Genomic DNA, 11,666 nt, shown 5'->3' on the forward strand with positions numbered 1-11,666 from the left:
GTATTCTTGGCTGCATATTTTTCTCATTTAGTGCTCTGAAGATATCATGCCAGTCCTTTCTGGCCTGCCAGGTCTCTGTGGATAGGTCTGTTGCCAATCTCATGTTTCTACCATTGTAGGTTACATATCTCTTCTCCCGAGCTGCTTTCAGGATTTTCTCTTTGTCTCTGAGACTCGTAAGTTTTACTATTAGATGTCGGGGTGTTGACCTCTTTTTATTGATTTTGAGAGGGGTTCTCTGTGCCTCCTGGATTTTGATGCCTGTTTCCTTCCCCATGTTGGGGAAGTTCTCTGCTATAATTTGCTCCAGTATACCTTCTGCCCCTTCTCTCTTCTTCTTCTGGGATCCCAATTATTCTAATGTTGTTTCATCTTATCTTATTGCTTATCTCTCTAATTCTGCCCTCGTGATCCTGTAGTTGTTTCTCTCTTCTTTTTCTCAGCCTCTTTATTTTCCATCATTTGGTCTTCTATATCGCTGATTTTCTCTGCCTCATTTATCCTAGCATTTAGTGCCCCCATTTTTGATTGCACCTCATTAATAGCCTTTTTGATTTCGACTTGGTTAGATTTTAGTTCTTTTATTTCTCCAGGAAGCGTTTTTCTAATAACTTTCACGCTTTTTTCAAGCCCAGCTAGTATCTTTAAAGTCATGATTCTGAACTCTATGTCCGACATCGTACTAATGTCCCTGTTGAGTAGGTCCCTGGCTGACGGTACTACCTCTTGTTCTTTTTGCTGAGGTGATTTTTTTCGTCTTGTCATTTTGTCCAGAGGAGAATAGATGAATGTGAGAACAAAATGCTAACAGGTTAACAACGTCCCCAGCATATATACTCTATACAAATCAGAAAAGAGCTGAAACCAGGGGAAAAGAAAGAGAAAGAAAGAAAAAAGAAAGAAAAAAGAAAAAGAAAAAGAAAAAGATAAAAATATAGAAAAACAGAACAAAACAAAAAAATCAGAATATGATCAAATATAATGAGGCTATTGGATAGATCAGTGCCACACACTAGATTTTGGGCGTATTTTGGCCTGTTAGAAGAAAGTGCCTCCTAAAATTTTAAAGGAAGAACGACTTATATATGTACATAATAAGGTTTGATACAATGAAGGGATGGAAGATGAATGTAAAGATGAAAATTATAAAAGATTTTATAAAAAGAATTGGTAAGTTGTTTGAAAAAAGAAAGAAGATTTAAAAAAAAGGGGGGGAGAGAATGTGATCAGGCAGGAGACTAGAACAAAGCCATACACTAGTGATTTAGGGTATATTTTGATCTGTTAGAAGAAACTGTATGTCAAAATTTTAAAGAGAGAACAACTTATATATATATGCCAAAAATAAGGGTAACTACTATGAAGGGATAAAATATGACTCTAAAAATGAAAAATAAAAAATGTTTTTTTTTTAAAGGGATTGATAAGATGTTTGAAAAAGGGAAAAAAAATAAAAAAAAGAGTTAAAAAAATTAACTTTGAAAAACTAATGAATCATGGTAAAAAAGCCATGAATTCTATGTGCAGTACTCCCCTAGTGCTGGAGTTCTCCCATTCTCCTTGATCGGTAAACTTGGTCTTGGCTTGCTGGCTGTTCTTGCTGATCTTCTGGGGTGGGGCCTGTTGCCGTGGTTCCCAAATGTCTTTGCCGGATTTGGAATTGCCCCGCCCTCGTCAGTCCGAGCTAAGTAATCCGCTCGGGTTTGTTCTCAGGAGCTTTTGTTCCCTGCAAGCTCTCGGTACAGCTTTGGAGGACCAGGGTGAAAATGGTGGCCTCCCAATCTTCGCCCCGAGGAGCTGAGAACTCGGGGCCCCGCTCCTCAGTGCGCCCCCAGAGAAAAGCAGTCACTCCCGTGTCCCCGGTCTCCGGCCGCACTCCGTGCTCACCGGCCTGTGACCGAGCGTTTCTATCTCTGGCACCCGACCCCATGTGGAGTCTCCAAACCCAGCAGATCCCTGCGGTGCGCTCCCGCGCTGCTCCTCCCGGGGGAGGAAGGGGAGTCTCCCCAGCTCTGCCGCCTGTTGGGTCCTTGCTGGAGGAGCAGTGGCCCGACTGAGCCGCGGGTCACAGTTTATGGCCACCCCAAGCTGAGATCCCGCCCCTCGGCTCCATCTCTGCAGCCGGCTTCCCCGCTCCGATCCCTGGGAGCTCTGCTGCACTCAGACACCCCCGGTCTTTCTCTGACCCCGAGGGTCCTGAGACCACACTGTCCCGCGAGGGTTCCACCCCCAGCTTAGCCACTGGAGCGACTTCCCTCAGCGGAGCCAACTTCTAAAAGGTCCGATTTTGTGCTCCGCGGCTCTAGCACTTGCCAGAAGCGGCCGACGGAGGCCCCCTCCCCGCCGTCTATCCTCCCGAATATCGCCTCGGATTCACTTCTCCGCACGTCCTACCTTCCAGAAAGTGGTCGCTTTTTTGTTCAGATAGTTGTTGTTACTCTCCTCTTCGATCTCCTGTTGAGTTCGTAGGTGTTCAGAATGGTTTGATCCCTATCCAGCTGAATTCCTGAGACCAGACAAAACCCAGGTCCCCTACTCCTATGCCATCTTCCATAATTCTCATTTTTAATGTCCTCATAATATTCTATCATATCGGTGTGCCATAATCATCTTCAGTATGACATTGCTGTTGAGCAGTTAGGTTGTCTCCAGTTATTTGCTATTATAGATAACAAGCATCTTTAATACTTTTCTAACATAAATGCAGATGATCCCGCAAGGAATATCTTTGTGCCTGTAGTTTTATTCTCTGTTAATTTTTCTTAGGGAGAAGTCTCCGGAGTTCAATTACTGTTCAAGAGGGAAAGTACATTTCTATGACTTTGCCGAAGTGTTAATAATTAAGCATTACTATGTGCAGACACCAGGAGGTACTTTACACATGTTATCTCATATAATCTTCACAACAAACTGGAAAGACAGGTAAGATCAGATGATGATCTTTCCTTACAGATGATGAAACTGAGTCACAGAGGGTAGAGTTAGTGTCCTGGGGTCATGATCTGTGAGTGGATGATGTAGTCACATGATCTCTGAGGGGAGGTTCACAAGGGTTGCAGTCCACGTGCTTAATTAACTCAATATCCAACCAGTTTCCGCTTCTAAGAGCCACTCATCTTTCCTCATGAGCCAATGGTGAAATTTTTTCAAAACTCTGAAGTTGAGAAGCAAGGCAGAACTTGTAGTTTTTTCTAACGGTGTGTTAAGCAGGTCATATGTCTCTGTTTGAACCTGTGTAAGGATCACAGGAGTTAATCTATGAATGGATTTTGTAAACAGTCAACAGATGGTTATTATCCCTCCCTCATGGTCGTTATCCTCATCATCACTGACGTGCTGTAAGATTTAGGCTCATGCTTTTCTAAACAGATTTCCATTTCTTACTTGGTTCTTTTCACTGAACATTGTGAACCAGGTACTTTGGGAACAGATTGAAGGAGTTAGTCAAGGGTCACGCATTTGTCAAGATGGATTTTTCTCCTCCCTCCCTCCCTCCCACCTTTCCTTCCATCCTTCCTTCCTTATTGAATACTCTCTAGGGTCAAACACTATCTAAGCCCTTTTACATGTACTGAAATCCTTTATTTCTCCCAACAACCATGGAAGGTAGGTACTGTTGTAACCTCCATTTTGTGGACAAGGAAACAAGGGTACAGAGCAATTAGATCTGGGCAGAGGCCCGTTTACCCTGAAGCTACTGAAGCTCAAGCATCCACTGTGATTCTGTGAGTTCATGGAATGTTCTAGGGAGAAGGGGAAGTCATGGTGCAATCAGGAAGCATTTCTGTGCAGCAGTTCTGATATTGCTAAAGAGATCTTAGAAGAAAGGGTCGTGAATCTCTAAGTCTCTGGAAAGTTGTCGTGATTATTTTTCTCAAACAAGATTGAATACTTGCTTTAGTCTCTAATTTTGTATTTGCAATTTTGTCTTTTTTTCATAAAAAGGGGCCCCAACTGAATACATTTTCCAGGAGATTTGTACCCTCTCCCGGAGTCTGGTTATGTCTCGTTGGCATAAGCGGTCTCATTTGCGTCACCCGTAAAATGGGGGTGAAAATAGGACCTGTGTCGCAGGCTGCCATAAACATGGAACATGCTGGTACATGGAAAGCATTTAGGAGATAGTAGGCATTCGAGAAACGGTTGTTGTCACCCTTTGTTCACAGTGTCGTCAGACAACTTCCTCACATCTGGCCAAGCTTGGCCGATTTGCTAGGAAGATCTTCTGGGGTTCTGAACATTATCACTTTTAGCTAAGAAAAAAAAAGTGCTTTAATTAATTAATTAATTAATTAACATACTTAACCATTGATTCACTACATATTTATTGAGCATCTTGCATGCTGGACACATTGCCGTGTCTGGGGCTAAAGCAGTAAGTACAGCGTCCCTGCACAAACATCAGTGTACTCTGATTTAGAGAAGTGTGACACGTGCTGACTCATTTGGCTAAATACATGTTGATGTGTTGCTGGGGGTTGGGCGTGGTGACTCCAGACGGCCCTGGGTGGTTAACTTCAGGGTCCAACTGGGGCCTTGGGGACACTCTGAATTATTCAGAATATCTCCGACCAACATGTAAGTTTTCTTTTGACCAGATTAATGAGACCTCCTCCCCCACCAAGTGAGCATGAGTGTGACACAGTGACAGTGGGAACCGCGGTCAGTATTGACTCTTCGATGGTGCAAGCTGTCAGTATACTAGTGTGGGAGAGCCAAACTCCTGTTTCTCTTGCATGTTAGAAGAAATGCTCTTGGAAATGCAGTGCTGTTAAAATGTATGGCTCCCGTCAGAAGGTGTGGAGTCTAATGGTTGCACTGGCGTGGGGCCGATTTGTCCCAGCGCCTCTGATTTCTCAGTGGAGATTTCTGAAGAGGCCAATTTATTCCACTGTTTATGTTCATAGCATAAGGGTCTCAAACTCTGAACAGAATATGCTTTGCACTTCTAAAATCTACAAGGTTGAAAATATCTGCCACAGTAAAATAGTAAAATGGGGTTTTTTGTTTTCCATTCTCAGGAACACTTTGGGGAATTGCCTGACAGGGAGCCCCGAGGGCTGTTTGGCTGGATTTCAGCTTTTATCTGTGAGAAGGGAACCCGGGGAAGCAATGCTGTGTTCCACTCCCCTCTGGTTCCTGGAGCCTGGTCATTTAACTGTAGCTTACCATTAACTTGTATGTTTGTGGAATCTAGTTTTATTTAAGTGAGCTTTTGAAGTGGTGCTGGATGATCATCCTGTGATGTTCTCCCCTACCTTGAATCGCAGAAGTGGCCCCATGAGGTCAAAGGTCACACTTTGGGGAGTACTTTGAAGAATCTGAATAACACTGGATGGGAAGAACAAATATAACTACATCTGAAACTTTTTTTTAAGATTTACTTATTTTAGCGAGACAGAGAGAGAGAGTGGGCGAAGGGGCAGAGGGAGAGAATCTTAAGCAGACTCTCTCCTGAGCATGGAGCCCATGTGGGGCTTGATCTCATGACCCATGAGATCATGACCTGAGCCTGAACCAAGCATCAGATGCTTAACTGACTGAGCCACCCAAGCACCCCGAGATTTTTCTAGGTTAAAATTTGAAAATTCATTAAAAGATCAGATTCTAGAATCCCACAGGCTAAGGGCTATGTGCTGGATCTGACATTTGCTGCCATGTGGCCTTATATATGTCCTGAGTCTTTGTTTCTCCTTTGTACAGAGTTGTGGTAATGATCAGTTTAGATAGAACTTAAAACAGTGGGGGACATAGAGGAAGCCTTCAAAGATTTACCGTTGAGTGAATAAGTGATAAAAAATGAAAGAAATAAGGAATGAATGAAAGAGTAGAAGTAATCTCTGGATACCTTTCACCAAATTGTATGGAAGAGACTAGAACTAAATTATATTTGGTAACTCATGCATCAATATTGGCTACATAATTGTGGGGGCCAGTACAAAATGAAAATGTGGAACCCTGTGTTCAAAAATTATTAAGAAATTCCAGATGGTGACAGGTGAGCATTGGGGCCCTTCTGAACATGGGGGCCCTTCTGAATGTGGGGGTCCTAATGCATGCTGGGTCCTGGATGATGTGTGGGCCACATGCCAGTAAAGCCAGCTCTGCTTACTGTTGCAGAAGTATGATTCACTGGTTCCTCCACTCTACCAGTGGTTCCTAAAGTCCTTTGTAATCTGTGGAAAGACCACTCCACCAAAGCAACAGGTATGATTAACATCTTTGAAATGCCTGGTTTTCCGTTTTCCTGTTAGATCTCTTCCAAAAAAATAAGTTGTTTTTTTTTATCTCCATTGATGACATAATTGGAGGAGAAAAAAAAATCCCCATGTTATGAATTCCTGTGCTTTCTTTTCATTTTCCCCATATTACATAGTTTGGAAATGATTTCCGGTTTTCTTACAAACAGTGCATTATGTGCCTCGCAGAAGAGGGAACAGCAGCCTGTGTTTATTGAAGGTGTAGCACGCTTATTATAAATTTCGTTAATCCACAACCCCTGAAGTAGGAGAGCTAAGGATATCTAATAACAAAAGGTTAAATTGGGACAGACGCTAACTCTTTGTTCCCCTAATGATCATTTTCCCAGTGTGAGTTGCTACCATTTCAAAAGAACAAGGACATTATTTTTTCCTGCTTTTGCAGGAGCCCGATCTGTGGCAAGATTATTTCAGCTGGTTAAGGCTGGTGCTAATGAGGCCAAGGTCATGAGCTTGATCCCTATCTGGGGCAGTTAGTTAACCTTGAGAGAAAACTCAGACTATGTCTTCCACCCTGGGCTGCCAGTTCACAATTTCTGACCCAGGGGACATGTTGGGCATGTGGATGAATAACAAACCATTGGGCTTGCAGGGGTAGTGGACGTGCAGGATGGTGCCACAGCCTTTCTTTCCCGAGCCTTTGGCAGACATCACTGACTGACCTGACAATCTTTCCTCCTGAGTTCAGACAAAAACCCCAGAATCCTTCTCAACATAGTGTTCTAGATCAGGGGTCAGCAAATTATGACCTGTGAGGCTAATGTCTGCCCAGTGCCTATTTTTATAGATAAAGTTTTATTGGAACATGGCCCCATTCATTGGGTCATATATTGTCTATGGCTGCTTTTGTACTGCAAAGGCAGAGTTGACTACAAAACCAAAATAGATGCTCTCCAGGTGTTCACAGAGCAAGTTTGCTGACCCCTGGTCTAGGTGATCACTGACTCAGGAAGAGTGGGCATGTATCTATTTGTTATCCTTAGATTTTTGGGAGTGGTCACTCACATTACAAACTGATTCTGCTTTTTTAGAAAGCATCTTAACCCACAGAAAGGAATTCCCTTAGTACATTTTCTACCCCTTTAGAAATAATTAACTGCGTATTCTTGGTCTTTTAAAAAATTATTTATTTGTTTGTTTGTTATTTTTATTTTTCACATCAAGAGTAGAGTGAGAAGTTGGGAACCTTCAGGCCAGTATTTAAAGAGCCATGATTTCTAAGAGATATGAAAGATCTTTGAAGTTTTACGGTGAGGCATACAACGTATTCACTCATATTTGATTAAGGAAAGGGAATGTGTGTAACCTGTGTCCTACTGAAGAAACATTAATTTCTCCATTTTGTGTCAAAAGGACACAAAGTTTATTGATTATTTATTTGGCTTTTACCCCATTCTTCTCACGTTGCTTTCCTACGCTCCTTATAAAACCTACAGCTCTGTGTGCTGGAAATTGGCCACTCGTGTTTTCATCACTGTGCCTTCCAGAAGTCTTATTATTTGATCTAACATTGAGTACCTGCCTGTCTTCTCATTAACTGACATGACCTCAGAGGGGTTGGTTTAGTTGCCTAAGACAGAGAGGAGAAATCATTTACAAAATGCAGAATTGCTTATTTGTTTTGTGAAGAAAAGAAGTCCATCTAATGGTGGGCACTGGACTGCAAGTCAGTGGTTTAATTTTCAGATAGGCAAGAAGTGGACTGGGTCACAAGGGGAAAAGCAACACAGAAGAACGGGCGTCTAGAAGAGTAAGAAAGTTTCTCTCCTTGTCCGTCTATGGGTAGCCATTTGCCCTTGGCCTTCATGGAAAATTTCATTGCCCCTGAACCCTTTTTCAAAGACATGATTTCCTTTGGCTATGGAGAAAGCATTTTCTTGTCTTCTGCTGATAGTATCCTGCATCTCCTTTGAGGAAACAGCCCCTCCTCCATTAACAGGAGCTGTGCTCTTCACTCTCAGGGTGGATCCGGTGAAGCAGAACTGGCCAATCAGGGACCCAAGCTCCTCTGGACATAGTGCCTGGTCCGGGAGAGACCCAGATCCATGTCAGCCTACTCAGAGGGTATCATAGGACCTGTGAGGGAAGTACCCACAATGGAATCTATTTCTTAACGTCCTTAACCTGAGATGAGGTAAGTCTGGAGTCCCCGGGGACTGTAGTATGTACCTGAGGATAAGACCAACACAGAAGGAGAAAGAGCTGAAAGGGAGAGAGAGACCAACTTCTGATGACATCACTTGAGTCCCTGACATAGCTGGAGCCTTCCCTTGATTCTTCAGTGATGCCATACATGGTCTTTTTCTCCTAAAGCCAGTCTGACTGGGGTTTCTGCCCCTTACAATTAATAGCAGTGCTGAGTTCTCTAAGCAAAGAGGGCCAACTTTGTAGAAGTCATGATCCTGAAAATAATTCTGGTATCATCACCTTTGATTTGCACTCTCTGCTGAATTTCCAGAGTATTTTTGTTAAGTTCATCAGTCCTTTGGTGTCCCTTGTGAAGAGAGCAAACCGAAAAAGATGTGGAAGTCCAATACAGTAATCAACACTATATAGTTTTTTAACTTGCTGGCAATTTTCTGTGGATCATTAAATTCCCCAAATATGAAACTTCTTCATTGATATGTGGATCATGTAATAGCGTTGAAAACAATTGCTATTTCCATGGTACCCAGATCCCTGAGGCCCTGAGTAGAATTTGTGCTGGTCATAGTAATTTTTCTGTTTCTACCTTTGGCTTAACTGTTTAGCATTGGGTGGTCTATTGCATTTAACTAAATGATTTCTATAAAACTATGTGTGCATGCGCATGCAAACACCCAAATACTTCATGTTCCTTTTCTTTTTTTTCCATTTTAGACTGACTTGGTGGCAGTCAGAAAGAGTTCTGCCGCCAAGAGCGGTCAGCACCAGAGTCCACATCGATATTTCACTAGCTTGCTCAGGAGGTACCTCTTTTACAGAACTCATTGCTGTTTGGGGTCTCGGAGAAACCTAAAAAGGTAAATGATAAAGATAAATCATGCTGGTACTAACTTGGGAAATTTTGTCATCTTCCAGCACCCCATGGGCCACGGAAGGTGGGTAGGGCCATGCCCAAGGTCAGCCGTACAAGCCATACTGTTTTAGACTAGGAGTTACAGCAGTCATAAAAAATCCCATCCACTAGCACAAGCCTGCATTCTACCTGTGTAAGTCTCCTTTGCAAGTACCACAGTACTATCCGTGTCATGTGATCGGAAACGGCCATCAGGCCAGATGGGATAAATCCTCTTACCGGTGTGTCTCTAACAGTGTAACTGCAGCTTCTTCCAGTCCTCTTAGGATTTCCTGGTGTCTAGTGAGATCCTGTCCATAAGCACCGTGGTTGCTTTCTGATGTTTTCATCTGCTGAACATTTGTTTTCTTTTGTTTTGACAATAGCATTTTTGTAGACTGCCTCTTCCCCACACCTCATCCACATAGTCATTGGATGACCCTGCCCCAAGCTTTAGGGCTGGTGGTCACCTGTTCAAGTCCTGGTCAGTCAGCATATCTCATTCCCTTGGCCATGGTGATCCATTCAAGGAGAGAGACAAAGGAGTGTCGCAGATTAGTCCATTGGAGTAAATCTAGATATCTCCTGAAACCACGGAGAAGGAAACATACACTGTGATAGGAATGTAAGCACAGAGTTCCTGTGCCCCATTTTGTCACCATCAGAAGACATCTGACAACTAAGCCAATGCAAAGGGAAGATGAACTGACAGATGGAGGAACTAGGTCTTCATGACATTGTTTGCGCCCCTGGGTCTAGCTGTTCCTGAAGCCAGCCCATCACCCTAAATTTTTCAGGAAGGCGAGTCAATAAATAGCTTTTTTTTCTTAAACTAGTCTGAATTGAATTTCTGTCACTTGTGGCAAAAAGAGCCCTGAGTTATACAAACAATCAGAGAACTGAGCTTTATTTGCTAGCGACCCTCACCTGTATCCAGCATCAATAAGTCAGCAAATGAAATACTCAGGATTACATAGGCAGGAACTAGAGGAAATGTGAAAAGCAATTTACCACAAAAGGAGTGGAATAATTCCATGAAGGTGGCTCCATTTAATAGGTAAGGGAATGCAGGCAGAGTGCTATGAATTGCTTACTTCCAGAACAACTACGATTCTATAAAATAACTGGGAAGCTCAGCATATACCCAGATTCTTCCCAAAGACACCCTAATGCTTGGACTTTCATTGCCAATCTGTGTAAGTGGATGTTTCCCTGAGGGGCTTTCTGATTCTTTCAGAGTAATTGAAATGGTTTTGTCGATTGGCGGTGCATCTCAAATTGTCCTCGACTAGCCTCACACAGAGGAACAGGAGCCCCTCTCAGGTAGGGGGCCAACCTCACTCCACTTACTATCAGCTGTATACTCAAGACCATTTATTAGTGTTTAAGAGCAAGAGCTTGGGAGCTATAAGAACCAAATTCAAGTCCCTCTTTTGTCACTCGTGGGCAACCTTGGGTATGTTACTTAGTAACTCTGAGCCTCAGTTTCCTTCTCTGAGAAATGCAGATAGTATTAGCACCTACTTTGTGGGTCCTGGTGGTAATGAAATGAAGTGATTTACTCTTCCAGTCGTAAGAATTATGCATGGACAACAGACACATGAAAAAGTGCTCAACATCGCTCGGCATCAGGGAAATCCAAATCAAAACCTCAATGAGATACCACCTCATACCAGTCAGAATGGCTAAAATTAACAAGTCAGGAAATGACAGATGTTGGCGGGGATGTGGAGAGAGGGGAACCCTCCTACACTGTTGGTGGGAATGCAAGCTGGTGCAGCCACTCTGGAAAACAGTATGGAGGTTCCTCAAACAGTTGAAAATAGAGCTACTATACGATCCAGTAATTGCACTACTGGGTATTTACCCCAAAGATACAAATGTAGGGACCCGAAGGGATACGTGCACCCCAATGTTTATAGCAGCAGTGTCTACAATAGTCAAACTGTGGAAAGAGCCAAGATGTCCATCGACAGATGAATGGATAAAGAAAAGGTGGTATATATACACAATGGAATATTATGCAGCCATCAAAAGGAATGAGATCTTGCCATTTGCAATGACGTGGATGGAACTGGAGGGTGTTATGCTGAGTGAAATAAGTCAATCAGAGAAAGACATGTATCACATGACCTCACTGATATGAGGAATTCTTAATCTCAGGAAACAAACTGAGGGTTGCTGGAGTGGTGTGGGTGGGAGGGATGGGGTGGCTGGGTGATAGACATTGGGTAGGGTATGGGCTATGGTGAGCGCTGTGAATTGTGCAAGACTGTTGAATTACAGATCTGTACTTCTGAAACAAATAGTGCAATATATGTTAAGAAAAAAAAAGAAGAAGAAGATAGCAGGAGGGGAAGAATGAAAGG

Source organism: Callorhinus ursinus, unplaced genomic scaffold, assembly GCF_003265705.2.
Source record: "Callorhinus ursinus isolate GAN/ISIS: 27379988/994484 unplaced genomic scaffold, GSC_fseal_2.0 scaffold53, whole genome shotgun sequence".
NCBI classification, from domain to species: Eukaryota; Metazoa; Chordata; class Mammalia; order Carnivora; family Otariidae; genus Callorhinus; species Callorhinus ursinus.